Source organism: Myodes glareolus, chromosome 18 (genome assembly GCF_982192425.1).
Source record: "Myodes glareolus chromosome 18, mMyoGla1.1, whole genome shotgun sequence".
Taxonomy (NCBI): domain Eukaryota; kingdom Metazoa; phylum Chordata; class Mammalia; order Rodentia; family Cricetidae; genus Myodes; species Myodes glareolus.
The window spans coordinates 10,298,194-10,319,178 of record NC_142043.1 but is presented as its reverse complement, the minus strand read 5'-3'; the positions used below and the strand labels follow the sequence as shown (position 1 = coordinate 10,319,178).

The window sequence follows — 20,985 nt, the reverse complement described above, 5'->3', positions numbered from 1 at the left end:
TATTTTAGGGACTCGGGATGTAGCTCAGTTGGTAGAGTGCTTGCCTAATATTCATGAAGACCTGGGTTTAATTCCCTAGCACTGTATGGTCGTGCGTGGCTGTCATCCTAGCACTCCCAAGGTAGCAGGGGTCAGCCTTGCTTACATGAGTAGTATAAGGCCAGCCTGAGTTACATGAGACTCTGAAACAAACACACACATGTAAGGAGAGGGAAATACTCAACTCTAGGATTAGCACTGTCTCTAAAAAGAAAAGCCTAGCCCACTTTTCCAAAGCTGTGTGACTTTAGATTGCTCTTACTTGGTGGACATTTACATAAGTAGCAGAAGATAAGTTTCTGGCATTAATAAGGGTTAGCAAAGTTTGCTTTTGATTTGTGGATATCAGAAATGTCACATACATATATTTGGATATTTTAGAATCTGAACTCTGGGCTACCTTTTAGCTCTGCTAAGGGCAAGCTTATAGTGGTTTATTTTCTGGATTATTCTAGGCAGATTCAGGGTAGGTAGATTTATTTAGCAACTTATAGAAGAAATTTAATTACAAATATTTGCTTCTTAATTTGAGACTAGTCTGGAAATAATAACTTTGAAAATGAAGTGTGACTTTACTATGAGATATCTGTTTCTGCAAGGTGTGTGCACATGCCTTTGTAGCTGTGCTTGGGCTGGCTAGACTCTATTTAAGATATTGCCATTTTTATGATGCATTTTTCAAAAGGTGATCTGTTTATCTGGCTGTCTGGAAATGAAACTACAAACTCTGTCAAAAGAATGAGCTTATTTGAGTGCTTATTTTGTTTCTGTTACACTGCTACAATGTGCTAAACCATTGTTGCTGTGAATGATTGTTTCTCAGTGAGCTCCTCTCTCCTTTTCTTTTCTCTTTCGTTTGTCCTACATCCTTCCTTTTTGCTTCTTCTGTGCTTGGAGTGCACTCTGGAGCATCACACATGCCGACCACACTCTCAGTCCTCAGTTCATATTTCTAAAACTGTTTATGAGACCCTGGTCTCACTATGTAGCCCTGGCTGGCCTGGAACTTGCTATGTCGACTAGACCAGGATGGCCTTTTTTGGTTTTTCAAGACAGGGTTTTTCTTAGTAACAGTCCTGGCTGTCCTAGAACTCATTCTGTAGACCAAGCTGGACTCGAACTCACAGAGATCCACCTGCCTCTGCTTCTCAAATGCTGGGATTAAAGGTGTGTGCCACCACTGCCCGGCTCAGGCTGACCTTTAACCCACAGAGATCGGCCTGCTTCTGTTTCTGTTAAGCTGGAATTAAAGAGGTAGGTCACCATACCTGGATGAAAATGGATAATCTTTTAATGCAGACATTATTACTTATTATAAGGACTCCAGTGTTAAATTTAAGCTGTTTTCTTTTGTTCACCAAGTAGAAATATTTTGTTTTGAAACCGGGTCTCCCTATATCCCTGGCTGGCCTGGAACTTACTAATTAGACCAGGCTGACATGAACTCATAGAGATCCACTTTCTACCTCTTCTGTCCTGGTAGTAAAGATGAGCGCTACCACACCTGGCTTGTCTCTAGTTTTCTGTGTTTGTTTTGAGATATGACCTCACACTGTAGCCCGGACTGTTGAAACTGACTATGTAGTCTAACCTAGGCTTAAAGTTGTGGCGAACCTCTTGCCTAGTCTCTGAGTGCTAGGATTATAGGCACTGGCTACCATACCCAGGTGTCAATGGAACGTCACTTTTATTTTGGTTATTATTTTATTTGCTAAGTATAAAACTTACTTATATTTCTAGATTAGGATGAGTAGGTTGTACATAATTTTTTTTTTCTGGTTAATCTTAGAGTCTTTGGATGGGAAGAGACGTTGAAAGGATCTTGGGTTTATCCTGCAGCTTCAGTCAATATCCCACCTAAGTCATCCCAGGTAGATAAAACTCACCCTCTTTTCTTAGAAATCTTCAGTGGCAAGATTACCTTGTAGATAATCTCTTCTAGCATGTTATTATTTTCAGGAAGTCTTTTTTTCTGATCAGCACACACTTAATGCTATATTTCTATTTATTTATTCTTGCCTTGCCAACAATCTTTTACTAGAAAAAAAGTGTCTGCTTATTGTGGTATTTATAAAAGCTCTAGCTAGTGTGGTAACCCATGCCTGAAATTCCTGCGTTCAAGAGGTTGAGGCAGGAGGATTTCCAGGCTAGTCTATGCTATAAGGTGAGACATTGTCTCAAAAAACAAATAAGCAAGCAGACAAACAGAGAGTGAAAACCTTACTTCCTCACTGGCAACGGAAGGTGTCTGTGAGGTGTCTGCATGACTCTCTAGTGCCAGATTCTGCTGTAAGTCATCTCACAGTGACCTTGAGGCAGGGGTCTGTTACTGTGTTGGGATGAAGTGACCTGCCTATTTGGTCGCTATAGTCTTTCAGCACAAATACTGTTTCTGTCAGTTGTTAACCCAGTGATACATTTACTCTTTCATTTCTGATGGCGGTCATTGCACCCACTGCTTCATGTACACCAAGATTATGCTCTACCACAGATACCCCTCAGCCCCTCAATCGTGTGTGTGTGTGTGTGTGTGAATGAGTGAGTGTGTGATCTTCTGAAATCTGTTAGGAAACAACTCCCTTATTCTTTAGATAGGGCTTCATATAGCTCAGATTGGCCTAGAATCTGGAACTATATGTATATGGGAAAGGATAACTTTTAATTCTTTGTTGTTGTGTTTTGTTTTTTTTTTTTCAGACAGGGTTTCTTTGTGTAGCTCTGATTGTTCTAGAACTCACTCACTCTCTAGACCAGGCTGACCTTAGAGACTCACATGCCTCTGCCTCCCCAGGGATTGAAGACCCCTGGCTGACCTTGAATTCTTAGCCTCTTGCTTCAGTTCTGGGTTCCAGGTACTTGCTGCCACATGCCACCCTCCTCTGTTTCTTTGTAAGTGGTGAACCTAGGACCAACACCCCAAGGGTGCCGTCTAATACACATATTACATCAAGGTTCTCCTGTGCGTTTATGTATTTTTTATTCCAAAATTGTTTTTACAAAACCAAAAACCCCAAACCAATTTCATAGCACCTTACTGTGTTGCAAATTGCCTGTCTACTTTTGAAGTTGGAAAAATATTTTATACTCAGTTGAAAGATCATTGCTATGTGAGGAAAAATGGAAGTTATGCTTCAGTGCAGATATCCATAAGTAAAAATCTGTTCAGAATATTGCTATTTTATTTTCTTCTTTATTTTCCTTTTATGTGTGCCTGCCTAAGAAATGTACCAAATACTCTGCTTTCATTTGGTGAAGTAAATTAATTTACTCACTAAAATTAAAAATGTAACTTGCTGAGTTTGGTGGCTCATACTTGCAATTTCAGCACTGGGGAGGCTGAAGCAGGATTAACCCCAAGTTTGAGACCAGCCTAGAATAGATAAGTTCTAGCTCAGCTTGGGCTGCAAAATGGCCCTTTTCAAACAGACAAAAAGCAAACTAAATTATTTAGGGTTAACCTTAGGTAAACATGAAAATTGTAACCGGAAGCAGGGGGCTTCCATTAGTGGCTAGCCTGAACCCACGGAGATGGCTGTCCCAGCCTCCTACCTGCTGAAGTTTAAGGCGTTTGGTGTAGCAGTAACTTGCCTTGGACTCTTGAACCTCCTGCCTCCAGTCATACAGTCTAGGGGTATTGAAATTATACAGTCCAGGGGTCTGGATTGGAGTCATTTTCTCTGCAAGTTAAAAAATAACGAGACAGGAACAATATAAAGCATAAAAGGTTAACACTAGGGAAATCTCAAGCACCACAGTTAAAAAAAAAAAAAAGACACGAGGGCCTCAAAGCTGGAGTCCAGCTGTCCTTAGGGCTGAGAGTTCTAAAGCTGTGGAAGAGTTTCCCTTGCCTACTAGGGGTTGGTCAGTTTGAAGACAGATGGGATGATGGTTGATTTGTCTGCAATTGTTGTGTGACATGTTCTAATATGGCCTTCAACTTATTGAGCCAGTCCAGCAGGGACCTGCTAGTAGAAGACAAAAGTCTGAAGGATGAGGAAGGAGCTGCCATCTTGGAAACTTACACCTCTATTACCTAACCTATGGCCCCTCTGTCTTGTCTATCACAGAGTCTAACTCCTGGTCTCTCACTACCATGACCTGAAAAACTTTTTTTTTTTGTGATGAGTATGGATTTTATTACGATTTTTCAATCTTGAGGAAAGTTACAGAAATGATACACAGATTTTATATGCCTTTTCTCAAAATCACTAGTTGTTTTCATTTCACCTGACTTGCGTTATCATTTTTCTATATATTTTTAAACAAATAAAATAGAAAATTAATATGAACATATTCATTTAAAAAAGGAAAGGGAGGGGGCTGGAGAGATGGCTCAGTGGTTAAGAGCATTGCCTGCTCTTCCAAAGGTCCTGAGTTCAATTCCCAGCAACCACATGGTGGCTCACAACCATCTGTAACGAGGTCTGGTGCCCTCTTCTGGCCTGCAGACATACACACAGACAGAATATTGTATACATAATAAATAAATAAATATTAAAAAAAAAAAGGAAAGGGAGAGGACTGTTGAGATGGCTCAGTGATTAAGAGTACTTACTCCTCTTACAGAGGATCTGAATTCAATTCCCAGCACTCATGCTGGGTGGTCTTTACTGCTTGTAATTTCAGCTTCAGCTTCAGGGGCATCTAACACCTCTGGTCTCCAAGGGTACCTGCAGTCAGATGCGCACATCCACACACATAGGCATAAAAATAAATAAAACTTGGCTTTCGGGGGGCGGGGCACTTAGCGATGACTCATTGATTAGGAGCACTTGATGCTCTTGGAGAGAACCCTGGTTTGGTTCTCAGCATGCACATGGCAGGTCACAATTGCCTATAACTCCAGATCCAGGGATCCTATGACTTGTTATGGTTTCCAGCATCACCAGGCTTGCATGTAGTGTACACATATACATAGAGGCAAACACACTCATGCACATAAAATATTAAAATAGAGGCCAGGTGTGGTGGCCCAATCTGGAGGCAGAGGCAGGAAGATCTCTGAGTTTGAGACCAACTTGGTCTATATAATAATTTCCAGGACAGCCAGGGCTATATAGAGACCCTGTCTCAATAAATAGTATATTGGGAATAAGTGAAAGGGAATAAGTTTGGTATATATTTTATTTTAGTCAAAGCCTTTAAGGTAAAGTAACGTCAGGATGGAATTTAGAAGTCAGAGATATTGGTGCAAAGCCTGGAATCCCAGCACTCAGATTGGGGCATAAGGGTTATCATAAATTCCGGGTCAGCATGGGCTACATTATTTCAGTCCAGCTTGGGCTAACAGTGAGACCTTTTCTCAAGAAACTTAAATAAATAAATATTAGGAGGGTTTTGTAAGGTTATACAGTGTGCGTTAGTAGATGCTGGGAAAAATTCTGTCACCTGTTAATGCCAGATGTGTAGGCCCTGTTATTAACAAAAAATTGTGTTGTCAAATGCTTTTCTGTTGGGAACTTGTTGGAAATCACATCCTTAGAATGTGGTAGCTGCTAATATGCATGATGATTGTGTGAGAATCAGGGCTGGAGTTTTTGGTTTGTTTTATGTTGTTGTTTGTTTGTTTGTTTTTCAAGATAAGGTTTCTCTGTGAAACAGTCCTGGCTGTGCTGGAACTCACTCTGTAGACCAGACTGGTCTCAAATTTATAGAGATCCGCGTGCCTCTGCCTCCTGAATGCTGAGAATAAAGGCTGTTAAGCCATACATGAAGTATTTGAGATGAAATTCCTACCTTGGAGATCTTTATGCAGCTTCAAGGAGCTAAAAAGAACCAATGTACACAAGGTTCTACTTCTGAAATATTGACTGGGATTCATACAAATAGGTCTGCCTTACGTGGAGGTGATCCATAAAAATATTAACATGGCCACCATCCCCAAACCTAAATTTTGAGTCTTTTTCATTGTTTTCACTTAAGGAAACGGACTGACCCTATTTCGCCTCCAGTCACCCCCAGTGTCTGAGATGTTAAACGTGTGACTGTAGACAGGCCTGTCTGACTTGAGCCCTAAGCCTAGTAGTTGCCTCCTGACAAATGTGAAACACAGAACTTGTGGGCTTCGTCTCCTTTTCTCCCCTCTTTAAGCTGCTATCAGAGCTATGAAATATAGCTCCTTATAAACGCTGATTGTAATAATTAGAAACACTTCCCTTTCATAAGGACGAGAAAATTACAAATTATTTGGGAAGCATTGTTTCTAGTCATGTGTTATTGTTTCTGAGGCATGGACAGTTTTTAAAGACTATAATACCATTCCTTTTCCATTCACGTGTTAATAGAAGTCTGGGAAGTAAGGGTTCCTCTGAAATGTTCCGGGTTGTTTGTATTATGTGTCAAGTTGTAAACAGCACTCTGTGACAGGTATTTTCTCTCTTTGTCTTCCTTTGAGCTAATTAGTAATTTACACTCTAGTATCATGTCTCCCAGTCTCACTGTGAAAATGCCTCCCGTACAAATGATTAGGGGCAAATGTTGGTTAGCACATCAGAAGAATCAGGGTAAAAATTAATTTTTGCATGTTTTTGGTAGGCTTTTGTACGTGTGTGTCTCTCTCTCTTTCCACCATGCCTTCCCTAGATATAAGAATGTTAGGAACTTCTGTAACCCAGAGCTACTGCCCATGGTACAGTTTGATAATTTGTGTGCTGTTTCCCACCCCCACCCCTGTGCTGTGGGATTTGGGGAGGATTAGCACAGCACTCTGCATAGTTTAAAGTCCAGGAAACTGGTCTTTACTGTTCCTGCCCTATTAGAAGAATAGCAGGCTTCCAGCATTGTGTTCAGAAGCTGCCCAGCGGTGCTGCTCTAGCAGGGCAGTGACTGCTCTGTGGTGAGAGGGCTGTACAGCTGCTGGTGCCGTAGGAAAAGAAAGACAGTCCTGCCATAGTATCAGCTTTTTCAAAGGCAGCTGAGTGACCAAAATATAAATTACAGCTAAGTTTTAGCTGCGCCACGTCAAGATCCCGCTCTTTCTAGCTTCTGCTCTCTTTCTTCCTCCAGTCTCTGACATGGGGAGTATGTGTAGAGTCATCTGTGTGTGTTCACTTGATAGGCCCATGTGGGGGTGCTAAAGCAGCAACATTTGACTTTGAAATAGTCCAAAGGAATCCTTTATCTGTGAATGTAAATTTTACTTGAAAATTAAAGCAAGGATGGATAGAGGTTTGTTGGTTTATCGGTTTTGAGCTAAAACTCTTCTAGAATGATAGATAAATTATGGTACTTATAATAATAGCTACTGATTTATCAGGATAGTAAGGTCAAAGTCCTTGTTAGAGCTAATTTGATTCTCCTTTTAAAAAACTGTTACCTAGAGGTAATCATGAAGAGAATTGGGTAAGAAAATGTGTGAATAGCTTGTTTCAGCCATCATTGCTAATAGGTTTATCATCATAGGCACTGAGCCTTTGACAGTGAATCTGCACTTGTGAGCAGAGGCCATCTCTTTCATGTGGGCACTTTTAGAGAATGTGGGTCTGAATTAGTGGTTTGTTTTTATAAATCCAAATCCCAGCCAGGAATGGTGCATTCTAGCACTTGGGAGGTGGAAGCATAATGAGCTGGAATTCAAAATAATCTGCAATTGTAATACCTAAGCATCATGGGAGACTAGATTTTGATTCTCAGGACCTTCTTTGGATGTCTGAAAACATCTAGCTCCAGGGCATCCATTACCCTCTTCTGACCTTTACAGGCACATAAACCTAGTGCACATAACCCTCACTGCCCCATACATATACACACAAGATGATGATGATGATGATGATGATGATGATGATTGGCTGGAGAGATGGCTCAGTGGTTAAGAATTCTTATTGCTCTTTGTAGAAAATCCAGGTTTGGTTCCCAGCACCCACATTGTTCACAGCTATCTGTAACTCTGGTTCCAGGGACTCTTAACATCGTTTTCTGGCTTCTTCGGAAACCTGCACCCATGTAATGCCCATAAATTTATGCAGGCACGTGCACTTACACATAAAATAAGCAAATCCTTAAAAAATAACTCTTTAAGTCTTTTAGTGTTCTATTGCCATGAAGAGACACCACATCATGGCATTCTTATAAAGGAAAACATTTAATTGGGGCTGGCTTATGATTTCAGAGATTTGGTCCATTATCCTCATGGCGGGGACCGTGGCAGTACACAGACAGACATGGCAGCTGAGAGTTCTACATCTAAATCCAAAGGCAACAGGAATAGAATGAACCTCTAGACTTGGTTTTGGCTTCTGAAACCCCAAAGCCCACCCCCAGTGACACACTTCCTCGAAAGGCGTCACCTACTCCAACAAGTCACATCTCTTAATCCCTCTCAAGTAGTCCTACTCCCCAATGACCAAGTATTCAAATAGATGACCATATATGAACCTATGGGGGCCATTCCTATTCAAACCACCACATTAGGGAAAAATCCAAGAATGTCTAGGATATCCTCATGGATACCCAACACTAAAATTGAATATTTTTAAAAAATATTTATTTAATGTGTAGTCTCAAATACCACAGATTATTCATGGAGGTCAGAGGACAACTCTTGGGAATTGGTTCTCTCCTTCCACTATGTGGGTTCCAGGGATCACACACAGGCCACAAGACTGGGTGGCAAACACCATTGAGTCATGTTGGTGACCCCAACATTTACTTTTTTGCTCCTTTTTCTATGTTCATTACAGCTACCTATATCTTAATTTTATTGGATGCTCATGGTTAGACACTAATTGCTAATGTTAGACCTTTGTACTTTATAACATCTAGAAAAGATCAGATTTATTATTAGCAAATAAAATGTTATCTAAATGTATTGATCAGAGAGTAAAGAAATTATAAAGGCTGGAGTGTGGTTCAGCACTTCCCTAACATGGGCAAGGCCTGGGTTCTATTGTCAGAGTGGCAAAACTAAGTAAATGCATAAAGTTAGGAAAGTGAATACATGACTGTAGGACTGAACACACTCTTAAATGTTCCAGATGTTTGGCAGAGCCTAATGAGCTCGCCACTGCATTTCAAGTGAAAGGCTAATGAGTATGCCATAAGACACATCTATACCATTTGTGTTTGATGCCATGCTATCCCCCATGCTAAAATTCTTAGTTGCTCAAGCGACATCAGCTTCTCCAGTTACACTGGAGTTAATGTGACTCTTGACTTTTCTGTAAGCAGTTCATCTTAGTATACAGCTATTATTAGTTGTAAAATGTACCCGAGCTTTAAATTCAGTAGTTCCAAGCATTTAAATATAAATATAAAACAAAACATAGTTTACTACCCTTTTACCTGTAAGACTGACATTTTAAGTCATTGCTTGCCAGTAGGGTGTGGGGAAGGTAAAAACCTTGCCCTCTGTTGTCAGGAATGGAAACTTTTTCTGGAGGTGGATTTGGCAGTGTTCACTGGAATCTAAAATGTGTATATCCCTTTCTAGGAATTTTTCCGATGTTCATATATTTGAGATAAAAAGAGAAGTACAGGCCAGGCAGTGATGGCGCACGCCTTTAATTCCAGCACTCGGAAGGCAGAGGCAAGTGGATCTCTATGAGTTCAAGGCCAGCCTGGTCTCCAGAGGGTGTTTCAGGTCAGCCAGGGCTGTTACAGAGAAATCCTGTCTCAAAAAACCAAAAAAGAAAAAAAGAAGAGAGAGATACAAAGCCTGACATGGTGGTACCAGCACTGGGGAGGTCAAGACAAGATGACAATCACATGTTTAAGCTAGCCTGGGATACATAGCTAGCCCTTGTCTAAAAAGATCAGAGAAAAGGGGAAGGTAAAGAGTTTTCGTTTTTTTAACCTTCATGTTCTGTCCTAAAAGGATGTGGAGTAAAACTGTCACTTTGCACTGAACATGTTATTTGTATATATGCAGGCGTGTACATTGTGCATGTTCAAATGTGTGCCTGTGTGTGAAGGTCAGAGGTCAGACTGAGATGTCATCCTTTAGGAGCCATCTATGTTGTTTTTTGAGACAGAGTCTCTTACTGGGAACTGGTGCTGGCCAGCCAAAGAATCCCAGGGATTCTCTGTCTTCATCTTTCCACCACTGGGACTGCAAGAGAATTAGCCACCATGCCTTACTTTATATGTGGGAACCCGGGTCTTCATGAGTGTGCAATAAGTGTTAACTGACAGCCACCTCCCAGTGCGAGTCAGCTTGTGTTAGTGCGTGGCAGCACATTAGAAGGCACAATGTGTCCATCAGTCAGCCTGTAAAATCTCTCAGCACATGGAAATATGCTGAGATGGTTCCTGAGCAGTTAGATTTATTGATTTATTTGTTTGTTTGAAAATTCTCCAAAAGGTAGTTGTTTTCCCAGTGGAAGTGTGAGGGAAAATGTCTTCCCTGTGGACTGAGGTCTGGCTGTCACTGGAGCTTTAGAGTTTGCCTTTGTGTCCCACCCCAACTTGTTCTTTAAGGAACTTGAAGCTATTTTAGTATTTTTGTTTTGTTTTTGTTTTTTAGAGATAGGGTCTCATGTAGCCCAGGCTGACTTTGAATTTGCTATGTAGCTAGGACTAGTCTTGATTTCTTGATCCTTCTGCCTCATCCTCCCAAGTTCTTGCATTAAAAGTATGAGCCACCATATTTGACTCTCAAAATATATTTCTATTTTATATAAAAATATTTGAGAGACAATAGCTTAGTGGAATATAGCACTTGCCTAGTGTGCATCAGGCTTGGGTTTGATTACAGCTTCATTTTGTAAAACTTTTAAGAATGATGAGTTCTGAGGCCAGAGAGATGGCTCAGTAGTTAAGAGCACAGAATGCTTTTCTAGAGGACCTGGGTTCAGTTCTAGAGTATCTGATGCCTATTTCTGACCTCTGTGGGGACACATGTAGTGCACATATGTACATGCAAATAAAATCCTCATACATATAAATAAAATAAATAAAAAATTATGATTCCTAGGGGGTTCCTTAGTAAAGTGCTGCCCTGTAAGCATAAGTTCTTCTCCAGATGCACATGAGGAGCCAGGCATGGTGACTGCTCCTGCAGTCCCATTGCAATAGGGCCATGAAGCAGAGCTAGTGAGCCAGCCAGCCTAACCAAATCATGAGTTTCAGTGAGACTCCAGCTCCAAAAATAAATAAGTAATGGTGATGGGTGACTATCTGGTATTCACCTCTGGCCTCCACATCCATATCCACACATATACAGGAGCACACACACATATACAAACCCACAATGACAAGTGCATACAACACATACACATGCTGAGCTTCTCACTTTGTAATAGTAGCAGTATATATAACTTACTTTTCCCCATAAGTCTATTTAAACATAACTCTTGCCATGTAAGAGCTATTTAGAAGGTTTTATTGGATCAATTAATATTTACATGAATGTTTTTCAAGTTTTGGGAGGTTTTTGATTGGGTTTGTTTTGGGGGGGTGTTTGAGACAGAGTTTCGCTATGTAGCCCTGACTGATCTGGAAGTCACTATGTAGACAAGGTTGGCCTCAAACTCACAGAGATCCAGCTGCCTCGACCTCTTCAGTGCAGGAATTAAAGGTGTGTGCCACAATAACTAGCCCTTTAAGAAAGGTTTTTTTTTTTTAAGTGTGTGTGTAGGTTGGAGGATAACTGTGGGTGGGAGTTGGTTCTCTTCTACTGATACATCCTAGGAATTAAAATCAGGTGATCAGATTTGGGAACAGTCATCTTTGCTCTCCCATGGCTCAGGCACTCTTGCTTCGGTGGACAGAGGCCTTCTGTTCACCTTTCGCGTATTCCTTCTCTACAGACTCCTCTCTAATGTAGCTTATACGAGCTGTTAATTCTATATGCATCTTTGTAAATATTTAGTAATGGCGGTGGTGTTTATCTTTAGTCACAGAATACCTGGTTCTACCCTGCTTTTGTAGAATCTCCTGGAAATGCCATCTTACTCTGTTTTTCACTGTTTACTAGTTGAAGATCTATTTATGCTGGATGCAGATTTAGCTAATTGGTCTTAACTGTTGCATAGTATTCCATGGTGTACATAGATCTCCATAGCAATGGGTACCTAGGCTACTGTAAACAATACTACCAGTAGCAGTCTTGCAGTGTCCAATACGGACTTTTTTAGAATTCCTGGGATACAGACCCAGGATTGCCATGATGGCATAGATACTGTTAGGAACTGAATGGATGTATCACTTATACTCCACAAGCATGGCATTTTTCTGCTCCCCTAATACTTCCTCTACTTTTTACCATTTAGTAATAATGTCTCAGTGTAACTTATGTAAGGCACTAATGAGCTGGAGCATTTCTTCATGTTTCAGTTATTGCTTTCCTTCTGTGTGTTGCCTCTGTATGTTCTTTGTTTCCTATAGAAACTGGAAATTATATATGATATAATAATCATAAACCTAATATGTAGACACAGTTGCACAATCCCCGGTGATTTTGAGCCATAAGAATATCATCTTAGTATCATCTATTAACTTTGTCTGTGTTTTCCTTTACTGAATACAAATGCTTGAATTTCATGTAGTCAAGCCCATCACTTTTAGCTTTAATATGTTTGGTTTACACTGGTGCTTCTTGGACTTAACATTCCCAGGTTGTCTCCTAGATTTCTTTCTTTTAGTTTTATGAATTTACTTTTCCTGTTCTATTTAATGCATGTGGAACTCTTCCTTCCTTTCCTCCATTCCCATCCTCCCTCCCTTCTTTTCTTTTTTCCCTGTGCTAGGGGATCAAATCTAGGACCTTCTGTATGATGCTAAATAAGCCCTCTGCAGCTGAGAAAGCCTCAATCTCCTGTTGTAATTTTGACTGACATTGTTTTAACTTTTAGGCTAATTTAGCAAGATATGGCATCTCTCTCTCTCTCTCTCTCTCTCTCTCTCTCTCTCTCTTTCATACACACACACACACACACACACACACACACACACACACACTCCACTTACAAGCCCGAAAGAACATAGTTTTTGTTTTTAAGCTAGAGGACATTTTTAAGGATAGTAATACAGTTTCTCACAGTTTAAAAAGAGAACCTGGCTTGGTGGCACATGTTTTCTAGTCTCAGATACTGGGGAGGCTAACATAAGATTGCTTTATTATATTCCTTTTATTTCTTTAAGACAATTTTTGAGACATTACTTCGGTTTCTAGCACTGGCTGACATAGAGCTCCCTATGTAAATCAGACTGGTTTTGGATTTACAGAGATCTGCCTGCATCTGTCTCTTAGTGTTGGGATTAAAGGCCAATGCCACTATACTTAGGCCTTCCTTCCTTCCTTCCTTCCTTCCTTCCTTCCTTCTTCCCTCCCTCCCCCTTTTTAAAAGGTTTATTTATTTATTATCTATGGAGTGTTCTATATGCATGTATGCCTGCATGCCAGAAGAGTGGACCAGATCTTATCACAGATGGTTGTAAGCCACCAAGTAGTTGCTGGGAATTGAATCCAGGACCTCTGAAAGAGCAGCCAGTTCTCTTAACCTCTGAGCCATCTCTCCAGTCCTTCCTTCCCTCCCTTCCTTCCTTTGTTTCCAGGTAGACCCAGAACTCTCAAGAGTTCCTGCCTCTGCCTCCAGAGTGCTTGAATTAAAGGTGTACACTATCACACCTGGTTAAGTATTTTTTTTCTTAAATTTTTACTGTATATTTGTGTGTGCATGATGTGTGTATGTGGAAGTCAAAGGACAACGTCATGGAGTCACTTCTCTCCTTCCTCTTATGTGGGTTCCAGGGATCAGATTCAGGTGGCTAAGCTATGTGACAAGTGCCTTTTCCACTGAGTCATCTTGCTGGCCCAAGAGGATCTCTTGAATACAAGGTTTCAAGGCCAGCTTAGATGATAGCATAGTGAGAGCCTATTTCAAACAAAGAAACAAAAAGGGGGAGATCACACTTTGTGCAAAAGTATACAGTATAATTGCCTTCTTAATTCTAAGGGAATTTTTTTTCTTAGATGTTCTGCTTAAAGGCCATGAGATATGCTACAGTTACTGCCTGCTTTGCCGCTTACCTTTTCTTGTTGTATTCATTAATGCTGAACAGTGACAAGTGGCTTTACTGGAGTGAATCTGGTTTAGTTTGGTTAAAACCAAAATACCTCCAATACTCAAAACACAATAAATAGATTATCAAAAGATTTCAGATATTACTAAGCATGGTGGCATATGCCTGCAGTCCCAGCAACTTGAGAAGTAGAAGCAAAGGGTCAGGAATTGATGGCTATCCTCTGCTACATAAACAGCTCAAAGCCAGCCTGGGCTGTACCATAACCTTCTCTCAAATAAACAAGGAAACAAATAAGAGCATGGGGAAACAGCCACATTGCTTTCTGTGGCAGAGCAGTAGTTCTGCCTGTCCACAGGGAGCCAGCATTTGATCAGTAAGTAGTTTTGGAAGTTTGGGATGTAGATACATTGTTAGAGTGCTCACCTGACATGCATAAAGCCCTTCACTAAATCCTTGCTTACATAGTGAATTTAAAGCCAGACTGAGCTACATTGAGACTATGTCAAAAAGCAACCCTCCCACACACAGAACAAACAAACCAAAAAGCCCTCTAAGATTTATTTTGATATTTTGGTGTTATGTATATGTCCATTTATCTGTATGTGGGATATATGCACAGACACCCAGAGACATTGGATCCCCTGGAGTTGTAGTTAAAGTTGTAAGCCCCATGAATGATGGGAATCAAGCTTGGGTCCTCTGCAAAAGCAGAAATTGTTCCTAACCACTGAGTCATCTCCAGTTTTCGGTCGTTTTTTTGTTTTTTTTTTTTTAAAGACAGAGTCTCTGTTATCTACCTCTGTCCTGGAACTCAGTGTGCAGACTAGACTGGATTCCCATGCACAGAGATCTGCCTGCCTCTGCCTTCCAAGAACTGGTATTAAGGTGTGTGCCACCACTCCCAGCCTACGTTAACTAACACCTTATTTGTCTTATTCTTTTATTTAGAGAATTGCCTTAAATATATAACTGTGGGTGTCTTATTCATACAGGAATGAGCCACCTAAAATCTGAAGGCTGGTTTTACCAGTCTTCTTAAAGTTAACCAGAGTTCTTCCCTGTAAAATCGATGAACCAGGGTCCCAATTTTTTTGAAGGGTCACTGCTAGTACTTGGCATTTGTAGGTGTTTTTTTGTACAGGGCATGTAAATCTGAGTACAGCGTTTTGGAAGCTGGGTGGAAAAAGAGCTGGAATGCCTCACCTTTCAGGATAATAGCTTTCCTCCTCCTTCCCCAGGGAGTCCAGTCTGGCCTCAAAACTACTAGCCTCCTACTTATGAGTACCAATTTGAAACTTCTGTGCTGCCCTTGGTGTATAGAAAAAAACCCAGAATCTCTCTAGTCATCTTTCTAGAGAATAAACCTCGTAATCTCAGTCAATGGTCACTAGGAGTCAGAGTAGAAATCTGGGGGTAGAAGTTTTTGCCATTCTGCAGTCTGCCTGCTGTCCCCCTGTTCACAGGCATTTCAAGTTCTGGTGTAGCAGGTGCTCTTTGGGCTACCATTCAGCTCCCAAATCATGACGTGAAGACTTAAAATTGTTATGAATGCTCAACCTTAACTCATACTTGTCCCATTGCCTTTTATACCTTAATTAACCTGTTTCTCTTTTTCTATGTTTTGCTTTGGGGCTTTTTACCTTTCTTTCATTCTGTATGTCCTACTCCATGTCTGGCTGGCTGACCCTGGGTGTGTCTCTCACTTTCTCCCTCATTCTCTTCTTCTCAAGAGCCTAGATTCCTACTGTTACTTATTCTCTCTGCCTGTCAGCACTGCCTAGCCCTCCATTACCTAGCTATTGGTCATTCAGCTTTTTATTAGACCAGTCAGGTGCCTTAGGCAGGCAAGGTAAAATAGCAATACACCTTTCCATTATTAAACAAATGCAACATAAACAAATGTAACACATCTTTACATAGTTAATGTTCCACAACATTCTGATGTGTCTTAACTCCGTTCAATTTGCTTTTTAGTTTCTACAATTTTACTTTAAAAAAAAAAAAAAGACTTCTCAGTTTTCAGACGTGGTTGTCAGGAACTCCCTGTATAGACCAGGCTAGCCTGTCTCATGGTGCAGGGTTAAAGATGTGTGCCACCACACCCAGTAACCAGCACCCGCGGTTGTCTTTTTGATTGTCACGTATTGCTACATGCATGTGTCTGTATTCATAAACAGAATGCACACATACTCATATTGTACACACACATGCATAAACCCTCAAAAGATAAAAATAATGAATTGATTAAAGGCTCATCTAGGGTTAATTTTTCTTAAATTTGAAATGTTTCTGTGCTGAGTCCTTTGGGTCAGGAAACTTGCTCGCCTTGCTTCCTCTTGTGGATCTGTGTTGATAGTGTCAGCGGAATAACTGCTGGGGCTAAAGAGCTAAAGGCAGATGTTTGCTCCATGTATCTCACTGAAATCCATGCTTATTTAATCGTTGTGTCATTTTAATAGACGACTTAACAAATAGATAACTTGTGGCAGTTGCCAACTTTTACTACAGTAGAAGAATTGTACATAGCAAGTTCATTTTAACTTCTGCTACCCTCCTTGTTTAATGCCCAGGACATTCTCAGAGCTTGCTCAGAGAATATTAGCATATTTTGGAAGTTAACATACTAGAACTCCAATGTACCATATACAGATGTGGAATCTGATATGTAGAATGGATGTGGCTTACCAGTGTTAATCTTGTGTCTAGAGCTACAATAGAGTCTCTTCTCTAGTGTTCCTTTCCATACCTGTGTGATAGTCTCTGAAATAGCACTCCGTGGTGCTAGGATTAAACCCAGGGCCTCAGGCTAGGCCAGGGATCTACCACTGAGCTAGATGGTCCAAGTCGTCTACAAGTGATCTATCCATGGTTTACATCACCAAATGTTCTTTTAGTTTACTGTTTCGTTGCAGGGTCCCTCTGCAGACTCCACGAAGAATCCAGCTGCCCACTACTGGCCCTGGCCGAGGAGGGGAAGTGTGGCACTCTTCACCGCCCAGCCCCCAGGGTCCTGAAGACAGGCAGAGGTGTCACAGCGCAGTAGGGAGTCCAGTCTAGCAGGAGCTCATTCATTTCCTTACAGCGTGCAGTGTATAAGGTCCCAGAAGCAGCAGAAGGGAAATTAGCCAATCACATCTATACAATGAACATGTTATTACATACATACAAGCACACACACAGTGCATGTATGTATACACGTACTGCACAATAACCAGGCCTAATGAGGTGCCATGTTCTGCTTGACATTCAGCTGTGATTTTTTTTCTGACTTCATCAAATGAATAGCTTTTTGTTACCTTCCCATTCTTGAAAACCATATGGAGAAGATGGATCCCACATTTTGTGAAATTTAAAAGTTATATTTTTCTTCTTTATTGGGGTCTAGTTTTATATTGATGAATTTTGTTTGTTTTCAAGACTGAGTTCTTCTGTATAGCCCTGGCTGTCCTGGAACTTGTTTGTAGACCAGGCTGGCTGCAAAAAAACTCTACATGCCTCTACCTCCTGAGTGCTGGGATATAAGGTGTGCGCTACCACTGTCTGACTTATTTTGATGAATTTTAAAATTGTGAAAAATCTATGCTTTATGTTTAAAGATTTTTTTTTTCCTTTTGGTTTTTGTAGCTCAGGCTGGCCCTAGAACTATATAGCCAAGACTGGGCATGAAATCAAGGCATTTTTCCTAGCCCAGCCTTCTGAGTGCTAGGATGCCAGTACTGAGCCACTGCACTAGGCCAGAGCTTTTTGTTTTAAAGAACTTAAATCAACCTTTAAAGGGCTTCTCTTCTACTACTGTTCCCTGATTGGTCAGTTCATTGTGGAAAAGGGTAGGTTCATTGTTCAGTAATTCAAACCATAGGCATAACAGTGTAAACTATATTTTATAGTTGCTGGAATGCACCAGTAAAGCACCTGGCCCGAGGTGCCTCTATTTCTGTGGCCATACATGGGCTAGTCATTGACTGAGCAGTCTGACCCTACTTTGTTCTATAAAATATCCCTGACACCTATCTCGTTTTAATACGTGACAGAGCAGATGTGTCTGAAACACTCCAGCAGGAGTGATGTCTGGGAGGAGTACAGTGAGCATGTTCCCCACATGTTCCCTCCCTGCTGAAGTTGTAGCTCTGTGCTTGTAAAACTAATGTCTAGTGTTTCTTCTTTACAGTTTTCGTGTGTGTGTGTGTGTGTGTGTGTGTGTGTGTGTGTGTGTGTGTGTGTAGGTGGGGATATTGGATATTGGGAATGTGAATGAAATGCCCACAGACTCCAGAAGAGGGTCCCCTGGAGCTGGAGTTACAGGTACTTATGAACCGCCTGATGTGGGTGCTAGGGAACCAAACCTGGGTCCTTACCAAGAACAGCCTTTGCTCTTAATTGTAGGTGAACATTTCTGTCCTGCCAATCAGTTTCCAAAAAAAAAAAGACACATATAGACTCATTAGTAATTATAAATACTTGGTGGATAGCTCACGGTTGTTATTAACTAGCTCTTTTTTTAAAAAATTGTGTTTGTATTTATATGGGTAGCTTTTTTTTTAAAAGATTTATTTATTTATTATGTATACAGTGTTCTGTCTGTCTGTATGCTTGAGGGCCAGAAGAGGGCACCAGATCTCATTACAGATAGCTGTGAGCCACCATGTGGTTGCTAGGAATTGAACTCAGGACCTCTGGAAGAATAATCAATGCTCTTAACCTCTGAGCCATCTCTCCAGCCCCAGGTAGCTTTTTCTTGCATGTATTTCTATGCACCATTTTTTTAAAGATTTATTCATTTATTATGTATTCAATGTTCTGCTCAGAAGAGGGCACCAGATCTTACAGATGGTTGTGAGCCACCATGTGGTTGCTAGGGATTGAACTCAGAACCTGTGGATCTCCAGCCCTATAAACTAGTATTTCTTACCTACGCTGAGCTCATGCTGGTACCTTTTCTCAACACGGCAAGTTCATCTTGCTTCTCTCTGTGTCTCTCTGAGACTCCTCCCTTTTTCTTTGTACTTTGTTTTTGTCTGCAAGTCCAGCCTAACTTCTACCTGCCTGGCTATTGACCAGTCAGCTCTTAACCAATGAGAGTAATACATATTTACAGTGTACAAAGATTGTTCCATACCATTTAACCATTAATCTCTCCAGCCCACTATCTTCTCTGTCAGAGTCTCTCCTTGTCTGTCTTTCTTTTCTCGTCTCATTTTTAAAACTTTAAATTTGTTTGTTTGTCTGTTTGTTTATGCGTGGGGGGGTACCCTTGGAAGACAGAAGAGGACATTAGGACTCCTAGAGTTGAAGTTACGGGTAGTTGTGAACCTTCTGGCATAGGTCCTGAGATTTGAGGTCAGGTCCTCTGGAAGAGCAGCATGTGCTCTTAACTGTTAACCCTTCTTTCCAGCCCATGTTTTAGTATTTTAAAAATGGTGTGGCTATATGTAAACATTAGACTTTCCCGATTAGCAGTATTTATTTTATGTAGAGGTATAAAAGGATTACAATTCTGAAGTGATTAAATGGGAACTCTAATGCATGCTAAGGTGATTGCTGTGCCTGCTTCTGCTGCTGTTCATTATGGATGCAATTTGGTGTTGCTTTCATTTGCATTTAACTAGTATGGTTGGGAAGAATACAATCATACTAAGCCGTTGCTCTTAGCTGTTTTTTGGTAAGAAGGAATTCTCAGTCTAGAATTCTCACCTAATTATGTTCTTTATCCCCTATGAAGCTTATTGGTTAAAACTAGATATTATATAGCTAAAATAAAGAACCAAATGTCAAATGCATTTCAGAATCCTTTGAATTCTGCCTAGAAGACCTGGCTCTTGCATCCCAGTTTGCTCAGAGCTCCTGGAATGTTTAAGTACCAGGTTCTCCTCTAACCAGAATAATATCACACATGTACAGTTCTTGTCTATTTTTAATGCATTTATACCAAATTTCTTATTGATCTTTGCAGCATCTTTGAGAGTACAGCTGATGTTATATCCATTATAGGGAGGAAGTGTAGGGGGTCTCAAGTGATAGATGAATTGTCCAGGGCTTCTCTGCTCATAAGCCTGGGACGTAGGCTCAAGCCCCCTAATTTTTGTTTGTTTGTTTGTTTTTTGAGACAGGGTTTTTCTATAGCTTTGGAGCCTGTCCTGGAACTAACTCTTGTAGACCGGGCCGGCCTCGAACTCACAAAAATATACCTGCCTCTACCTCGAGTGCTGGGATTAAAGGCGTGGGCCACCAACCACCTGGCTAAGGCCCCCTGATTTCTAAATCTGTGGCTATTTTTAAAACTTCCATGTTCTTGAGCCCCTTAAATAAACAGATCCTTCTAGTGGCTTATTAGATATAACGAAATGCAGAGTGAGACCTCATTTGAGATTTGTTGTAACAAGAAGGACCACTTGTTGGTTCCCGGGTTGCCCAGCTAGCGTACACCCAAAATAACCACACAGAAACTGTATTAATTAAATCACTGCTTGGCCCATTCGCTCTACCTTCTTATTGGCTAACTCTTACATATTAATTTAACCCATTTCTTCTAATCTCTGTATCGCCACATGGTTGTGGCTTACCGGCAAGGTTCTGCGTCTGACTCTGGCAGGCGATCCATGGTGTCTCTCTCATCCTGCTTTCTTCCTCCCAGAATTCAGTTCTGTCTTCCCCGCCTACCTAAGTTTTGCCCTATCAACAGGCCAAGACAGTTTTCTTTGTTAACCAATGAAGGCAACACACAGACAGAAGGACCTCCTACACCAATTTGTGGTGCTGGAATTCTAACCAAGGGCCTTGAGCATGCTAGGCGAGCACTTTTATCACTGAGCTACGTCCTCTACTTCTCTTATGAAAAGTGTAGGTCATAGGCTAGGGATACAGCGTTATTGGTAGAGTGTTTGCCTGATGAGGAAAGCCCTAGATTTCAGTATTCAGTTCTATACTTAGCACCGCACAGCCTCGAACTCAGATAGCCACCTGTTCAGCCTTTAAAGCATTGGCATT

General features: G+C 40.9%; 1 protein-coding gene across 9 annotated transcripts in view; it reads left to right on the top strand.

Moving 5' to 3' along the window:
- The window catches only part of Usp49 (ubiquitin specific peptidase 49), a 65,643-nt gene that overhangs the window by 3,460 nt on the left and 41,198 nt on the right, over nt 1–20,985 (top strand). For 3 of the 9 annotated variants that reach the window (XM_048445378.3, XM_085679251.2, XM_048445377.3), the window contains exon 2: nt 1,829–1,910. The exons of the other annotated variants lie outside the window; for them this stretch is intronic. The gene's annotated coding sequence lies outside the window, so the exon portion shown is untranslated. The remainder of the gene's footprint in view (nt 1–1,828; nt 1,911–20,985) is intronic. 9 annotated transcript variants of the gene reach the window in all.